Source organism: Talpa occidentalis, unplaced genomic scaffold (genome assembly GCF_014898055.3).
Source record: "Talpa occidentalis isolate TD23 unplaced genomic scaffold, MPIMG_talOcc4v2.1 talOcc4.10, whole genome shotgun sequence".
Classification (NCBI taxonomy): Eukaryota; Metazoa; Chordata; class Mammalia; order Eulipotyphla; family Talpidae; genus Talpa; species Talpa occidentalis.
Genome location: NW_023600993.1, coordinates 95,874,191 through 95,891,054, shown reverse-complemented (window position 1 = coordinate 95,891,054; position 16,864 = coordinate 95,874,191). Strand labels below are relative to the sequence as shown.

At 43.2% G+C, this 16,864-nt stretch overlaps 1 protein-coding gene and 1 long non-coding RNA gene across 3 annotated transcripts in view; one reads left to right on the top strand and one right to left on the bottom strand.

The window, feature by feature from the left end:
- Nucleotides 1-6,990, bottom strand: part of PKIG (cAMP-dependent protein kinase inhibitor gamma) — a 65,916-nt gene extending 58,926 nt beyond the window's left edge. The window contains exon 1 of one of the 2 annotated variants that reach the window (XM_037499232.2): nt 6,950-6,990. The gene's annotated coding sequence lies outside the window, so the exon portion shown is untranslated. Of the gene's footprint in view, nt 1-6,515; nt 6,732-6,949 lie in introns of those variants that run through there. The other variant, XM_037499241.2, reaches the window with a different exon arrangement.
- A 987-nt stretch (nt 6,991-7,977) lies between these two features.
- On the top strand, nt 7,978-13,236 carry LOC129146232 (uncharacterized). Its single transcript, XR_008552766.1, has 3 exons — nt 7,978-8,025; nt 12,754-12,853; nt 13,073-13,236. It is a non-coding gene; the product is annotated as an uncharacterized LOC129146232 (long non-coding RNA).
- Nucleotides 13,237-16,864: the final 3,628 nt, after the last annotated feature.

The following is a 16,864-nucleotide window of genomic DNA, read 5'->3' as shown; positions in this document are numbered from 1 at the left end:
ATAAATAAATCTTTTAAAAAAAAATGCTGGAACTCTTCCTCTTAATAATTCCTCAACCTACGAAGGTGTGACAACCTATGTCTGAAAACCCTGATACGGGCAGCCCTTCCACCGTGTGGTTTTGCCAATACAAAGACTGACCCAGGAAAGCGATGTGAACAACCAGGTCTGGACAGAGCAAATGGACTTTGTTCCTTAAAAAAAAAAAAAAAAAATTAAGGGCCTCTCTGGTGGCACAAGGGGTTAAGCACCACACTATGAGGCAATCTGCAGTCTCTGCAGCACGAGTTCGATCCCCGGCCAGCCAGGGAGCTACCCACATGGCGCAGCAGACCTCTCCTGTCACGCTTGCTGCTCCCCTCAGCAGTGTATTTCAGTCAGTCTGTTCTGTTCCCCACTCTGTCTCTGGTGAATCCTCTCACCCCCCACATCTCTGGCCTGTACCTCAGCTCTTGTATGTATAAATAAATAAATCTTTAAAAAAAAAATTAAGCTGAGTTGTTGGGGGGAATTTTTTTTCCACCTACCAGAGTGGAGCATACATGACAGGGTGCAAGGTTTCCATTCATTTGGGGCAGTCGAATGTAAGAGAGTACATGACTTAGCATCACAAAGCCTGAATTCATCTTGCAATGTCTAATGAAGTAAAAGACCTCAGCAGTTATCCTTAATAGCTGCTAAAACTATTTTGTGAAAGATTGATGAGAAACTTGTAGTGGTACACCATGTTATCACAACACCTAAACCTGATCAACAACTTAATATTGGACATGGGAGGGAACCAAATTTTATGGCCTGCTGATGCAAGGCACAGCACTGCTCACAAAGTATAAAGGCCCCCCAAAAAATGAATAAAAAGAATAAAGGAATCACGAAAGGAATGCAATCAGCCAAGTCCAGATGTGAGATGCTGCGCAGGGCAAATGGCCTGATTTTTCTCACAAATAAAAGGGGGCGGGGAGGGAAATTGCTACAGATCAAGGGATTTACATGACTATCAACCAGATGGGATAAGTGGGCCTTGTTTAGGTTCCAATTCAAACAAACTGTAGAAAGACATTTATGAGACAGTTGAGGAAACCAAATACCAAAGGATATTAATTAGGTAATACTTAAGGATTCACACTGTTCCTTTTCTAAGGTGTGATAACGCCATTGCGATTATGATGAGGGAGGGAGAGAGAAAAAGTCCTTCTCTCTTAGATGCATTTTGAACTATTTAGTATGACATGATGTCTAGATCTGCTTTTAAAAAAATCCAAGGTGGAGAGGGAGTAGGAGTTACAAATGAAACAAAATTGACCATATAGTGATAATTTTTGATGCTGGGGCATGAGTAAAAGGAAAACCCTGGATTCAAACTCAGAGTTAATTAGACATAGAAGCTGGGAGGTCTCCTGAATATTTGATCTTTGATTTTCTCATCTGAAAATGGAAATGATATTTTGTTAGAAGGAAGGAAGTGAGATCATGGATTCGCATCCTTTGGAAATCCACATTTTATAAATTTCAAGACTCTTTACAAATGTTAGCACAACAGTTAGTTCCCTTTCTCTGTGATGTTCTAGAAGCAGAGAGATGACAGGTTTGTGGGAGTAGAGATAAGTGATAAACCGAGACCATTCAGACTCAAGAATTTTTCTTTTGGAGAAGGCAATTCTGCTACCGGTGTGGCAATTTTTGATACTGGTGTTGAGTTGTCTTGATTGTTGGGCAGTAACTGAGCCAAGATGCTGCAGGAACTGCAGGCTCTTCATCAGATTGCCCAGAAGAACATAAGTACCATGTAACACAGGCAGCTCAAAAGTGAAGTTCCAGGAAAACCAAAGCTATTTCAGGAAAATAACGGCATCCCTGGGCATCTACAGGGTTAAGTGGTAGGTGCCCCCATGTGTGGGTAGGACAGCATGTCTACATGTCAGCTGCTATGGCTTCATTTTCCTAAGAGCAGGACTGACATCAATTTTTTAAAAAAAGATTTATTTATGCATACAAGAACTGGGGTGTACACTGGGGGGTGAGAGGATTCACCAGAGAGAATGGGAAGAACAGGCAGATCTACTGAAATACACTACTGAGGGGAGCAATGGGCAAGACAGGAGAGGTCTCTTGTGCCATGTGGGTCAGCTCCCTGGCCAGCTGGGGTCTGAACTCATGCTGCTGCAGTGGCTGCCAATGGCTTGACAGCGCTTTGTCTTTAACTCCTGCACCACCAGGGAGGCCCTGGACTGACATCAATTTATCTTCCCAGCAATCATCTGGTTCAATGGACCAGAAATCTGATAAACAATTGGAGTTCTTTGGGGGGGGTCAGTATTTATTGACTTGTTTTTTTTTTTTTTTTTATTTTCTAGAGGCATGTCTTATTTATTTATTTATTATTTGTTTGTTTGTTTGGTTTATACATGCACTGGGTACAGTCAGAAGCGCGGGAGGGTGAGAATTCACCAGAGCCAGAGCGGGGACCAGAGCAGGCAGAAGGACCGAAGGACACTGCTGAGGGGAGCAGCGGGCGGCAGGAGAGGTCTGCTCGCCATGTGGGACCCTCCTCCGGTGGCCGGGGAGCAGCCGGGGATCGAACCGGCTGCAGAGGCTGCAGGCAGCTGCGCAACCCAGCGCTCAGCCGCTGCGCCACCGGGGAGGCCCCAGTATTTATTGACTTGTACTAACGCCAATAAAGCAGTCCTTACCATAAAAAAAAGTTTTCGTTTTATAATAACTCCTTACAGTTTACTATCAATTGACCCTTTTCTGATATTTGCAATAAATTGAAGTTCTCCAATTTGTTTAAATTTTTTGTTTGCCAATTATTCATATTTCTCCCATTAAAGGTGGGAAAAAAATTTATAGGAGACTTGTCAAGCTAAACTGAACATAATTAAGAATCAATATAATTTAAACAGGACATTATTTAAAAGAGTCCAGGTGCTTTTAGGAAAAATAAATATGTATCTTTCAACACTAAAGGCTTATCTTGTATAAAAGGAAAGTAGTAGAGGTTCAAGCCTAAGTGACAGAAAGGGAAATTTGGCACTACCGGCTTCAGTTGGCAGAGCAGGTGGTAGGAAGTCAGGGTGATCTTGCTATAATGCTAATCTGATGAAGCCCTCCTCTTTCCTTCCCAGGGCCTCCCCCTGCTTTCAGGAAAAAGTCCAACCGCCTGAACAAGGGATTAGGTGTTTCTCCCCCCTGATCCTCTAGTCTAAGTCCTTCAAGGACTGACACCCCTTCTTGCCACAGGCCAGAGGCTTTAGTCTTCCACTTCTCTCTTCTTTGCCTCTTAGGGGTCAAGTCCTTTTGATTCTCCCCAAGTGTCTGTCAAATCTGCCCTCTCCAGTCTGTGCCTGTTGCCACTACCCTAGATTAGGCTTGTCTTAACCTTTACTCCCCCATCTTCAAAACAGTATATATCCTTATTGCTTTTTCTGATTATGAAAGCAATTCATGCTCATAAAAAAAAAAAAAGAAAGAAAAAGAAGGCAATAAGGAAAGGAATAAAAGTCTCCCCCAATCTCATGGATCTCATGATAGAGAGAGCTAATCTTTCCAGTACACTCATGTTCATAGCAGCACCACTCACAATAGTTAAAAAGGAGAAGCAAGCCACGTGTCTGAGGATGGATCTGCAATGTATGTAGATGTACATACAATGGAATATTATTCGGCCTTTAGAAAGGAGCTTCTGACACAAACTATAATATAGATCAACCCAGAAGACATCGTGCTCTGTGACATGAGCCAGTCACAAAAGGTCAAATCGTGTCTATGATTCCATGAAGGACCTATGGTAGTTACATTCGTAGAAACAGAAAGTAGAATGGTGGCACCCCAGGACAAAGGGGACGGAAACGGAGACCTGTTGTTTAATGGATAGAGTTTCAGTTTGTAAGATGCAAAGTTCTGGAGACTGCCCAAGAATGTGAATCTACTTGACACTACTTCAATGTACAGTTAAAAACTGTTAAAGATGGTAAATTTTGAGTATCTTATGACAATTAAAAATTAAAATTTTTGAAAGAACGAATCTTTCTAGACATTTTTCCTATAAATATGTATATACTTAAAAATAGGAACATACTGTACTGTAGTCTGCTTTTCACAGCTAACCATATGATATAAATATATATATATATATACATACATATAACTCCCACCTTATTCTTTTTTAATGGCTGCTAGTATCTACCACATGACTGCACCATAATTTAACCAGTCTGTTTTCAGTTCTTCATTATAAAAATATCATCATCGACTTCTCTGCATAGTTTCACATTTTGTCTTATGATCAACATCTGGCTTTTTTACATTCTGTTATCAACATCCTGACTTTCCCAAGAGAAAAATACTGCCTCTTCAGCCAAACATCCCTCCTCCCCCTCTCCAGCTAACTCATTCTATGTGGCTAGTCTGGGCACACTTATTTTTTTAAGTTTCTTCCTAGGTATTTCTTTTTCATGTTGTTTTGTCATTTCTCCTACAATTACATTTTCTGATTCTGACTGCTTGCATAAAGCTATTGCTTGTACCATGTAGTTGCTTGTCCCTTAAATCTGATAATATCTGATTATTTGAAACTTAATTCTCTTGCATTTTCTCAGCAGAAGAGCACATCAGGTAGATAATCATATCATGTAGGTAGCAATTAAGAGTAAAAGCTCTGGGCTTAGACCATCCTGGATTCAAATCCTGTATGACCCTGAGTAAGCATTTTATTCAATTTCCTCATCCATAAAGCAAGAACGATCATAGAGGTTATTGCACAGAGTTGCTGTAAATATATTATTGAGACGAGAGTGTGAAAAGTGCTTAATGCAGCATTAGCTCAACAGATGTCTGCTATCTGACGATAATGAAAGTATAGCTTTCTCTCCACACTTACACCTAATAGCTATTTTTTGTTTCATTACACCGGTGCACTCCTTCTCAACAATTACCTTGCTTCCCACCTCTCCCAAAAAGTAGAAGCCGTCAATCCTTTTAAAGGATTTGTGCCGTGGATCTCACACATTCTCACTTTCTCAGGAAAGTTGTGCCACTGAGTTTCCTTTTCACCCCATACTCTCTCAGCCTCCCTACTGACTCTCTGCAATCAGTTTTTAAATCTGTTCATGTCTCTTTCATGCTTGAAAAGACTTTACCCTCTTCCCCAATTGCTCTCCAGTCTTCTCTTTCTTCCCTTTCATAGCCAAACTTCTTTGAGCTGCCTACACTTTGTCTTTACTTTCTCACATCCCACTCTCTCCTCATCCCACTGATATATTACATTGAACCTTTGGAAGCTGCTGATATTACAGATTCCGCCCCCACCATTTCACCAAATCTGCTCAATTAGGTTCCCAGTGACCTCTATATTTATTTATCCAACGGGCACATTTTCACGTTTGACTTATTCTACTTGAAATCCCAGCAGCATCCAGCAAAGCTAATCTCTTCCTTTACCCTTCATTACTACACTCCTGGTGTCCCTTCTACTTCTCTGGCCATTTCTTCTTGGTATGGTCTAAGCGAATGGTTCTTCCAAGAGTGTGCAACACAGTGGCCCTGAATCTGGGCCTTTTTATGTCTCTCTGGATGGGTCCCTTCCAATACTGATTAAAGTTCCAGTTGTACTGAACTGCCTTTATCTCTATGACGGTCCCTTTGAAAATGTTTGGAACATATGCCATGAGGGCAAAGACCTGATTCCTTACTACATAGTGCCTGGCCCACAATAGATGCTCAATAAATATTCTGTCAATCACTATAATGAATGGCTGCAATGTGAAAAACAGATTGGAGGAGGAGACCAAGCAAGAACAACAAAAACCTTGATCTTTCAGAAACCATGCCTCTGACACCTCTCTCTCTCTCTCTCTCTCTCTCTCTCACACACACACACACACACACACACCCCACTCACTGCCTTCTTAACATGCCTTAAAAGTGGCTCTCCACTGCCCCTAAGATAAAGTCCAAATTCCACAAAATTCACAAAGAGACACAAAGGAAGTCCTTCAGAAGGGACACCTGCTTATCTCACCATCCAGCAAGCCCACTTTCATTTCTCAGAAGCCGTCTCTAGCAACTCCACGAAATCCTTGCATATGCCCCAGCAGCCTACACTGTCTCCCCAGGACTTTGCACATGCTGCTCTCTGCTTAGAACACTGTGCACTTCATCAGTCTCACCTTCTAGACCATACAAAGGCAGCCTTCATGTCTCATTTTGGAAGTCATCTCCCTTTTGCATCTCTTACCAACCTCTTCAACCTCATCTCTGGCAATCTGGGTTCACTGCCTCCTCTGTGCATTCACAGTCCCCTATTTCTCCAAAATCATAGCTGGAACCACAGTGCATTCCTCTTTATGGGCCTGTTTCTTCCGTAAAACTGTGGAGTTCCCTGAGGACAAGATCTCTCATTCACGCTTTTCTCCCTGGCGATCAGCCCAGGCCCTGGCACAAAATAAATGCTCAATGATCGACCTCCTTGTGGTGGTAGTAGTAGTAATAAAAACTGCCAGGCATGGAGAACTTACCTGCAAGAGTTTCATATATAAATCCACTTTCCATAATCTTAGAAGACAGGTGCTATGCTCACCCCCATTTTGCAGATGAGAAAACTAGTGCACGAAGAATATCTGGCCCCAGAAGAGTGATAAACCAGCATACATTTTCCGCGGTTCTGACTTATTCCCCGAACCCCAAATAAGGGCTTTTTTTCAAAAAAAAGAAACTTTCAGACCAGGCCAAGCAATGACCCCTAAACATAATAAGCTGCCCCGTGCCCACTCCACGCCGGCGCCAGGCGGCGTCAAAGGACACGAGGGAGCGGCGCGCGGCGCAGGGGACAAAGCTCTGGCCCCCGCCTCCTTCCCTGGGGTCCCCCGCGCCCCAGCCCCTCGCCCGCGGCGCCCCGTGGACGCTGGGGCCGGCGCGTTCGGCCGCGGGGGCCAGCTCAGCCCCGGCTCACCTGCCGCCCCGCCGCCTCGCCGAGCCCGGCCGCCGGCCCGCAGCGCCTCCCCCGGCTGCCAGGCGCCTGCTGCGCGCGGCGGAGCCCGTTGCCTTGGCGACGAGCTGCCCGGCTCCGGCGACCGGCGCTACGGCGGCTCGGAGGGGACCAGGGGGTTCGCGTTCCCTGCTGCAGCCCCTGAGCCGGCTGAGGAGGGGGCCCGCGTGGGCGTGAGGCTCCCGAGGGTGAGCGCCCCGAGAGGGGCTCTGCAGCCTGGGCGAGAGGGGTGGAAGGGAATGCTGGGGGTTGGGGGGCAGTCAGCCCAGGGGAGGACGTGTGCCTGAGCTGCTGCAGGTGCCTCAGTTTATGCCTCTGGAGCCAGAGATTGGGACCGTGAGGGCGAGAGTGTTACAAGGCAGGGAGATGTGCACCCCAGAACCCCCAAAACCTGCATGCTCTAAATGGGTTTGGGGACCTGTTACAAGAGGACCCAACCAGAGGCATGAAGCTCGCTAGACTGGAAATATTTACGAATTGCTCATGTGGGCCTCCCCGGTGGCGCAATTAAAGCACTGCACTATGAAGCAAGCCACAGCCTCTGCAGCACGAGTTCGATCCCCAGCCAGCCAGGGAGCAACCCACATGGCGCAGCAGACCTCTCCTGACTCGCCCGCTGCTCCCCTCAGCAGTACTTGGGCCAATCTGCCTGTTCTGTTCCCCACTCTCTCTGGTGAATCCTCTCACACACACCCGCATCTCTGGCCTGTACCCCAGCTCTTGCATGCATTAATAAATAAATCTTGAGAAAAAAAAAAAAAAGGAATAGCTGATGTGAGAAGGGTGGCAGATGCCCCTGTCTTTGAACTCCAAAAGGCTCAGGTGGCAAAGAATGAATAAACTTGTTTTTGGGGGCTCAAGGTGAGAATTAGATCACCAGATTTGATTTCAATACAGGAAATAATTTCATCTGTAACCTGCAACTATACTTCTTGGAATAATCCTGCAGATACAGTGGAACCTGAGCACAGGATAATCACTGCTTCATTGTTCGTAGATGCAAAAGGATTGAGTCCAGTCTGAATGCCATCAGCTGAGGAGTGAGTAAATAAATCATGGTGCAATTGTTAAAAAAGTAAAATTCACACAGTTAGAGACCTAATTGATTTTATTGAAAGAGTCATGATTCATGAATCAGGCAGCATCCCATGTAAACCCTTCAAGAGTTCACAAAAAATGGAGGGTATTTATAGACAGAAAAACAAGGTTATTAGCAAAAGAAAGATTATTTCTGGTAAAACCACCTTCTGTCTGGACAAGCAGGCCTGAGCTCAACAGTGTAGATTAGGAAGCCTGAACTTGGTTGGTTTAGGATCACACTTTTGGGAGAGGTTGAAACTGTCCTAGGTGTGAAATCTGAGAGGTGGGTGTGACATGAAAAACTCCATTTTAGATCTGGTTGTTTTTTTTTTTTCTTCTATTTTTAACACATCGGTAAAATGAATTACTATAGCAAAAATTGGGAGACTGAGCTAGCTGTAGATGTAACTATAGTTCAGATACAGACCTACTTTCAAGGTCTGCATATAGCAAGGATCTCCTAAGAAGTCCCTCTTTGCTTTTACTCTTACCTCCAATCTTACCCCAGTCCTGCCCCAGTATATTCTCCACCCAACATCTAAAACAGTGCTTTTAAAATACGCACTAGTGTCCTTCTCCTGCTCAGAACCTTTCAACAGCATCCCCATTTAGAATGAAATCTAGAGGCATCACCTTTGGAGAATGGGTGGGAGTTCTTTGATCCCTTTGAGAATGAATTCAGCAAAGTCATCTTAACCAGCACATGGCAAGTTTATTGAGAAAAAGATATGCTTGCTCAGGCACAAGCAGGCAAAGGCTGTGTTTTCTACAGGATGGGGTAGCCTTCTATATACTTTGGAATTTCTCCCTTTGTTCTCTGGAGTTGGGTTGGTTTGTTGTAAAGATGTACTATTTCTACACCGCTCCCCCCTCACCAACCAACCTCTGGTTCCTGGTCATATGAAATTTGCAGAGCAGGTTTAAGGACTAGGTGAATTATCCCTGTTCCCACCCCTGCCTCTTCCAGGAGGCTGGCAGTCTTAGGTAATGGGCTTTGGCTTTTTTGAGCACGATGTTCTCAGCAGCAATCAGCAGGTTTGTTTCTGATGCCACTATCAGCCTCAGAGGGACACAGACAGCTTTATTAGGGATGTGACATAATCACTTTATCAAGTTTCCAGGAATGTATTTGGAGCCAGTTAATGGTAGTCACGAAAAGGGGCATAGGCGATGCAACTCAGTGATTTCACATTTATTCCTAAAGAGGGAATACAATTCAGTGGTCAGAGTTTCTTTTTTTTTAATATTATTTTTAAAATTTTATATGTTTTTACATCATTTTTCATTTTTTGCGCAATATATGCATTTTCATCTTGGTTATAGTCCCCATAGAATTCCCACCCCCCCTTTGTTTTGATCCTCCTCCCTCCTTCCACCCCCCCACCCCATAGTGTGTCTCTGGTTTGTAGTTGCTTGTTGATTTTGATATTTACTTTATTATAATTAGTCTTTTTCCTGGTCCCTTATTTAGGTTTTCTAAATTCCTGCTATGAGTGAGACCATCGGGTATTTTTCTTTTTCTTTCTGGCTTATTTCACTGAGCATGATTCCTTCCAGTTCCATCCATGTTGCTGCAAATGGCGTGAGTTTATCTTTTTTGATAGCTGAGTAATATTCCATGGTGTATATGTACCGCATCTTCTTGATCCAGTCATCTATTTGGGGGCATTTGGGTTATTTCCATAGCTTAGCTATTGTAAACAGTGCTGCTATAAACATAGGGGTACAGGTACCCTTTTGAATTAATGTTTCTGTGTCCTTTGGGTAAGGAGTGGAATTGCTGGATCATATGGAAACTCCATCTTTAGCAGGTTGAGGAGTCTCCACACAGCTTTCCATAGTGGTTGGACCAGTTTGCACTCCCACCAGCAATGCAGGAGAATTTCTTTTTCTCCACAACCTCGCCAACATTTGCTGTTGCTAGTTTTTTTAATATGTGCCATTCTCACTGGTGTAAGATGGTACCTCATGGTAGTTTTGATTTGCATTTCCCTGATTACAAGTGATGTTGAACATTTTTTCATATGCCTGTTGGCCATTTGCCTTTCCTCTTTGGAGAAGTTTCTTTTTAGCTCTTCTGCCCTTTTTGACTGGATTATTTTCTTTGTTTTTGTTGAGTCTCGTCAGCCCTTTGTAGATTTTTATGATCAGTCCTTTATCATTAGCGTTGTGTGCAAAATTTTTCTCCCATTAGGTGGGGTTTCTCTTTGTTTTGGTTATTGTCTCTTTTGCTGTACAGAAGCTCTTTAATTTGATGTAGTCCCAGCTGTTTGTTTGCCTTCATTATCACTGCTTTGGGTGATGTGTTTTTAAGGTCGGAGTTTCTTATGCCTCATTTTTTAGTCTGGGGGGGGGTTGCTGTTGCAAAATGGAGGGAACCCTACTACAATTACCATGGTCAGCTAGCACCAAGGACTAACCTCCGATGCCTATCGAACTTCATCTTCCACCATTTTCTCTCTTGCCCAGTCTCCAGTCAAACTAGCCTTGAGGTATTTAAGTCAGGCATGCGTCTGTCTTAGGGTGCTTCCTCTTGTTCCGTCTTGGAAACATTCTTCTTCCGCAGGGCTTGCTTCCTCACTTTCTTGGTATGTCTGCTCAAGCATTAGGTCTTCAAGAACACCTGCCCTCAATTTAAAATAGCCAACCCCACCAACTCTAATTGCTTCTGCTTTTTTTTTTTTTTCATCTTCAGAGCTTTTGTCAGTATCTGACATTGTATATTGTTTGTTTATTGCTTGTCTCTTGTCCCCACAGCAGAAATTCTTTTAAGGGCAGGCATTTGTTTTGCTCCTTGCTGTTTTATCATCTCTGGGAACAGTGCCTGGGACATAGTAAGAACTTAGTAAATATTGAATGAATGAATAAGTTAAGTGAAAAAGGCAATGTGCAACACCATGTGGTTGGAATGCTGCCATGTGTGGAAAAGAGGTGACAGATAATACATATAATGCAGACATATGCTTATATGAACTCTGGAAGGAGATCTGGGACCTGCTGCAGGATGGGGTGGGGTGGTAAGATAATACATTTTCACTGTATGTTCTCTTATGAAATATTAAAAAAACCCAAAGTCTCATCCAGTTGTAGGTTTTTCAGTGAACATGCCCTGTTTTAGATCACCCTCTTTGATGCCTCAGGTCCCTAAACACCGAATAAATATCCCTAGTCTGTTCCATCATTCTTTAGAATTTACAACTTTATAAATTCTCCATATATATGTATTAAATTTTGTTTTTTCTCCTACTAATTTGTCTTAGAAGAAATCAGATGGGGTGGGGGATTTCCCCCTGCATCCTGCCAGTAGGAATGTAGGGGCTCAAAATAGACCACCCTAGAATACGCTACTTTGGCATAGATTATTTGAGCTACAGGCAATTGAGAAGCAGACACAGAAATTGTTCTGCCCTCCCCCTAGAAGTTTCCCTTTTTACCAGGAAGGGCAGATGTTAATTGTAGGAGAGAAGTCCAGACTCCTATCAGTGAGAAGAATCCAAATCACAATCCTTACTAAAATCATGCTTACTTCCATTAGTTTCTCCTGTATATTTACCTTCTGACAGTCTGCTCCCCCAGCAGCCTAAAATCCTTTCCTTAGTCTTATCACTTCTCTATAAAACTTAAAATTTTTAATACTTTGTTGGAATGATCTAGAAACCTCTAGGTCTAGCTGGCCCAATCATTGAAACTAGGAGAGGCGAAAAAGCAGCCTAGAGAATCCTCATGTACATGTGGATGGGGTTGCCTGCAATGGCAGTGAGCCCCCAGCCTAGAGGAGACATGGTCAAGTCATAGTCCCACCTCATAGTCTTACATGAGGTGGGAAGTTGGAGTAGATGATCTCAAAGGTGACCCCCACCTTTGCCACCCAGAGGAGGCACACTTAACCCCTCAGAAACACTGTGCGATCAGCAGGACCCCACAAGTGGGAGGACTAATACATGCCAGTGAGAAAGCAAAAGACTTCAGCTGCCAGTTGCCCCAAGTTCCTCGCAGAGTACAAACAGTACCCACTGAACCAGATACCAGACAAGGCCGTTGTGCAATTGGAGCAAGATGCAGCAAGGCCACTCAGGAACCACAAATCTAATTCAACACCCTCCTCTCTGACCAGCAGTAGTGGTCCTGCTTCTTTTTCAATGACAACTTGGGTCCTGCTTTAATCTTCCTACTACCTGGATAAAAATTATTAAGCTACCTAATTGTCAAATTGCCCCAGCTTCTTAAATGTGTCTAATTCAACTGTTTCCCACTTCCAAAAAAAAAAAAAAATTCTTAAAGATACCCAGCACAGGGCCTCCCTGGTGGTGCAAGGGGTTAAGCACCACACTATGAGGCAATCTGCAGCCTCAGCAGCATCCCAGCCGGCCAGAGAGCAATCCACATGGCACAGCAGACCTCTCCTGTCTCGCCAGCTGCTCCCCTCAGCAGTGTATTTCGGTTAGTCTGCCTATTCTGTGCCCCACTCTGTCTCTGGTGAATCCTCTCACCTCCCAGACCTCTGGCCAGCACCCCTGCTCTTGTATGCATAAATGAATAAATCTTAAAAAAAAAAAATACCCAGCACAAACCCAAATTTTAAAATAAGCTTTTCCCAATTCTCTCTATCAATATGTTTCATGTTTTTCTCTGGTGTACATTCTCTCTTGCTGCACAAGCTAAATAAATCTAATTCTTTTTCACTACAGGTGGGATCTGGTCATGGCTTCATCATGAGTTGTAGCTTTTTTCTGCCCAGTCCAGCAATACCTAGACAGGAAGAAACAAAGATTCAGCACTACCTGGAAGGTTTGTTTGTCCTGAAGTGGACAAGGACAGGGGTGGGGGTGTGGAGGGAGTAGGGAAGAAAGGCTAAGGTACTGGAGCTGGAATCTCTTCCCAATCTGTAGCCTAAACTTTTTGTTAGAAAAGTAGAACTTGATGCAGTTACAAATGACTGGTCTCTCAGAGAAGAATATCAAGTTTGTCTTCCCCCTATCTCTGGCAATTTCCTCCTTTGTTTGACAGGTTTGTCTTCTTGAATTCCAAGGAAAAGGGAGTTAAACAGCTGTTGCTGAGAAAGTGTTATAGAGCAACCCCGATATTAAACGGGTTCCTGGCTGTGGGTCCTCACCAGCGCGCTTTAAAGGGACTTATGAATACTCTACTACAGACACACACAAAAGGGTTAATAAAAGGTTTATTTACAAGAGAAAAAGAAATAAGGAAAATGTACAACTCAGGAAGAAAATAGGGAAGTAAAGTCTTTAATGTGTCCTACCCGATCCAACGACCTGGAAACCCAAAGTCACTCTCAGAGCTGGCCGCACGGCTGCGAGCTGGCGGAGAGCCAAAATGGGGGACCCCCAAAGCCCACGTGTCTGCCTTTTGTATCCACCTGGCTGCTTAACCCCACCCTCAGGTCCCAGCCACCTTCCCTTTGGTGGTGATGGGATTTGGAGTTCCCAGTGTCTTTGGCTTTGACCTGGGTGGGGGTGGAGTCCACAAAGCCTGTATGGAATTTGCTTTGGGACATCCTTTTGTTATAGGACAGGGAGAGGGGCAGCCCAAAACCCCGCAAACCTGCCTATTCTACATGGGTTCTGCCATCCGCCGCATCAACACAAAACATAGGAGACTTTAATGGGAAGGAACTTTAATAAAACTAGGAAACAATACAGGTAAGGCAAAGAGTCTAGTTTCTAAATGAAGCACCCAAAGTTACCCGTCCCCTCGTGGGTAAAAGTCCATCCATATGGGATCAGCCCAGAACAAGGCCCCAAAGCCTGCCACAAGTCTAAAGCATCTTCCAGTGGGGACCCACAGCAAAGGGTCACAAACAACCGGACAAGCCCGGAAGGAAAAGAGCAAAATCCACATCAAGATAAAAGCTGCCATTGTCACCTCTCCACGGGTCTCACCCACATCTGTGTCACCCAGTCCACGACCAAAAGACAAGCGCAGTTTCTTCACGTGTCTCTAGGCTCCACGCGCCTCCTCCAGGTCTCCTGGCTCCATCCTGCTTCCTTCCTTCCTCAGTCTCTTCTTGCAGCTTCTTCTCTCCCTGCTCAGCTCCACCCTTCCTTGGGTGGGGCAGGGAAGCTGGAACCTCCCCCTTTCCTGGGGACCACCCTGTTACAATCCCCCCTTTTAATTTTTATTCCACCATATCTATGGTGGCACAGATTTTATGGTGTAATTTTAGGAGACAGTCTTTTTTTTTTTTTCAGGGTTTCAATGTGTGTAAGAGAAGCAACAATTAGTCAGCAGCATTGTCCATGAATGTCCAGTATGACAGTTTTATTACTTAAAAATAGTCCATTATTCAAGCCAAAAGAAAAAAAGTTGGAGCATTGGCTAAAACAAGATAGCAAATATATTAAAATCACAGGGAAAAAATGTTAAAATGGTTCAACTGATGTAAAACACAAATTTTTTTAACCTTGATCCCAAACTTTTAACAGCATAGCAAAAGTTTGCAAACTAAATATACTTTTAAACCATTTTTCCTATTTTTGCATAAAATCACAGGGCAGAATAACTAAGCAGCAATTTTAGCTGGCTTTGTTGAAATACTCCATATAGGATCAGAGCGAACCATTGGCATCCAGTCGATGTAGGCTTCAGGTATAAAGTTGGTCTCATCAGACTCCACCTGGGCTTCCTCTTCTCGAGGGTACCAGGGCTTTTTCGTTGGCCGGGTTGTCCAGTCCTGCCAATGGAGGCAAGCTTCCTCACCTTCTTTGGAGGTCTCTGGAACCCTACAAACAAGTTCTTCTCTTCTTGGTTTAGCTCTGTTTCGACTTTTGGAAGAACTCCACACAAAGCCACACAATTAAACTCACGTCCAATTTTTTGTTAAAACAGGCAAAATCCCTATGTAAGTTATGCAAAAACAGACTCTAAGATAAGTAGCAAAATTACTACCACTATTTGTATGCTGTGTTGGTATCAAGGGGAGAGAAAATGTGACAAGTTAGCTTTGCTGGAAAAAAAATTGCAACCTTTCTGCAGATCCTGGTTACTCAAAACAAAACAAAAACTTCGTGGATTCAGGACAGAATGCATAAAAAAAAAATTTCCAGTATTATGTCAAAGAAACCTTAGTAAATGTCGGGTGTATTTCCAGGTCTATTCAGTCCTTTGTAGGAAAGTTTTTTTTTCCTCAACAGTTCCATCAATAGGAATCTGTTGAGACCTTTTTTTCCTATATTGCCAGATACAATTTCTGTAGACATGAAACAATTGAATTATACAATATTACAAGGTGACAATCACCAGTGACAATTTAAATACCAGATACTAAGAGGTCGTTTTTTTTTTTAAATACACATTTTAGAAAACCACTGTTAACATTCTGTATACACCAAAGTTTTACCATTTTCCCAAGTGACAATGCTTCCCTTCCAGTTTTACTTCATTAGGTAAAAGCCAAACAAAACAAATTTATCTAATGCCTTTCCAGGAGGAAAGGGAGAAACTTTGTGGAGTGTCTCAGGAGCTCTACTGAGGTTCCACAAAATTTCCTTGCATCAGTCAAATGACAGGCTACCAAATTTGTACTTGAATTTAGATTTCTGGGAAGCTTTGCCATAAATATCAGAAAATTAGCAGAAACAACAATATTCAATCTCTAAGAAGGCACCGGCTTAGTTCAGTAGCACAACGTTGACAATCAAACCATAACTTTTTGTTTTTCTCATAACTGGAGACTCTTTTTTTTTCTTTCCAACGTCTATGGGCACCATGTATATCAATTCGTCGATCACTGGAGGTCAAGACAGTTAGACACAAGGACATACAGACATACAACGTATAGACAAAGACAGTTTTTTTTTTTTTTTTTTTTTTTTTAGTTATGCCACGTAGAATATGTTATGTAACTGCAGTTTTACTCCATAGGCTCAGAAAAAAAATGTCAAAGTCCAAAAAAAATGTGGAGTGTTGCTGGCAGAAAAATTTCCGGTTGTCATCCTACAAACCTAAGACTTTGGAAATAGGAAGGAAAAGTTTTATTAATCACAAGAGTTAAACGACCTTGTTTATCACATTAGGGTTTTCAGTGTTGAAGACTTTTTGTTAGAAGTCAATCCTGGGGTATTCTGTACAGCAACTGAAAGAATAAAAATAACAGTTAACTTTTAAGCAAAAGGAGTCATTTCTTGTTAGCCACCAAGCAGGCACTTCTTGGGTTTCCTGGAATAGAACCTGAAAAAGCAAAATCAAATTATCAGTAATTAACTTTTAATTAAAAGGAGTCATCTCCTTACTTCTGTTAGCCACTCTGGGACAGAAGCTGAAAGAGCAGATTAAATATCTAAGCACAGATTATGTTATAGGACAGGGAGAGGGGCAGCCCAAGCCCCGCAAACCTGCCTATTCTAAATGGGTTCTGCCATCCGCCGCATCAACACAAAACACATGAGACTTTAATGGGAAGGAACTTTAATAAAACTAGGAAATAATACAGGTAAGGCAAAGAGTCTAGTTTCTAAATGAAGCACCCAAAGTTACCCATCCCCTCGTGGGTAAAAGTCCATCCATATGGGATCGGCCCAGAACAAGGCCCCAAAGTCTACCACAAGTCTAAAACATCTTCCAGTGGGGACCCACAGAAAAGGGTCACAAACAACTGGACAAGCCCGGAAGGAAAAGAGCAAAATCAACATCAAGATAAAAACTGCCATTGTCACCTCCCCACGGGTCTCACCCACATCTGTGTCACCCAGTCCACGACCAAAAGACAAGCAGTTTCTTTATGTGTCTCTAGGCTCCATGCGCCTCCTCTAGGTCTCCTTCTGGCTCCATCCTGCTTCCTTC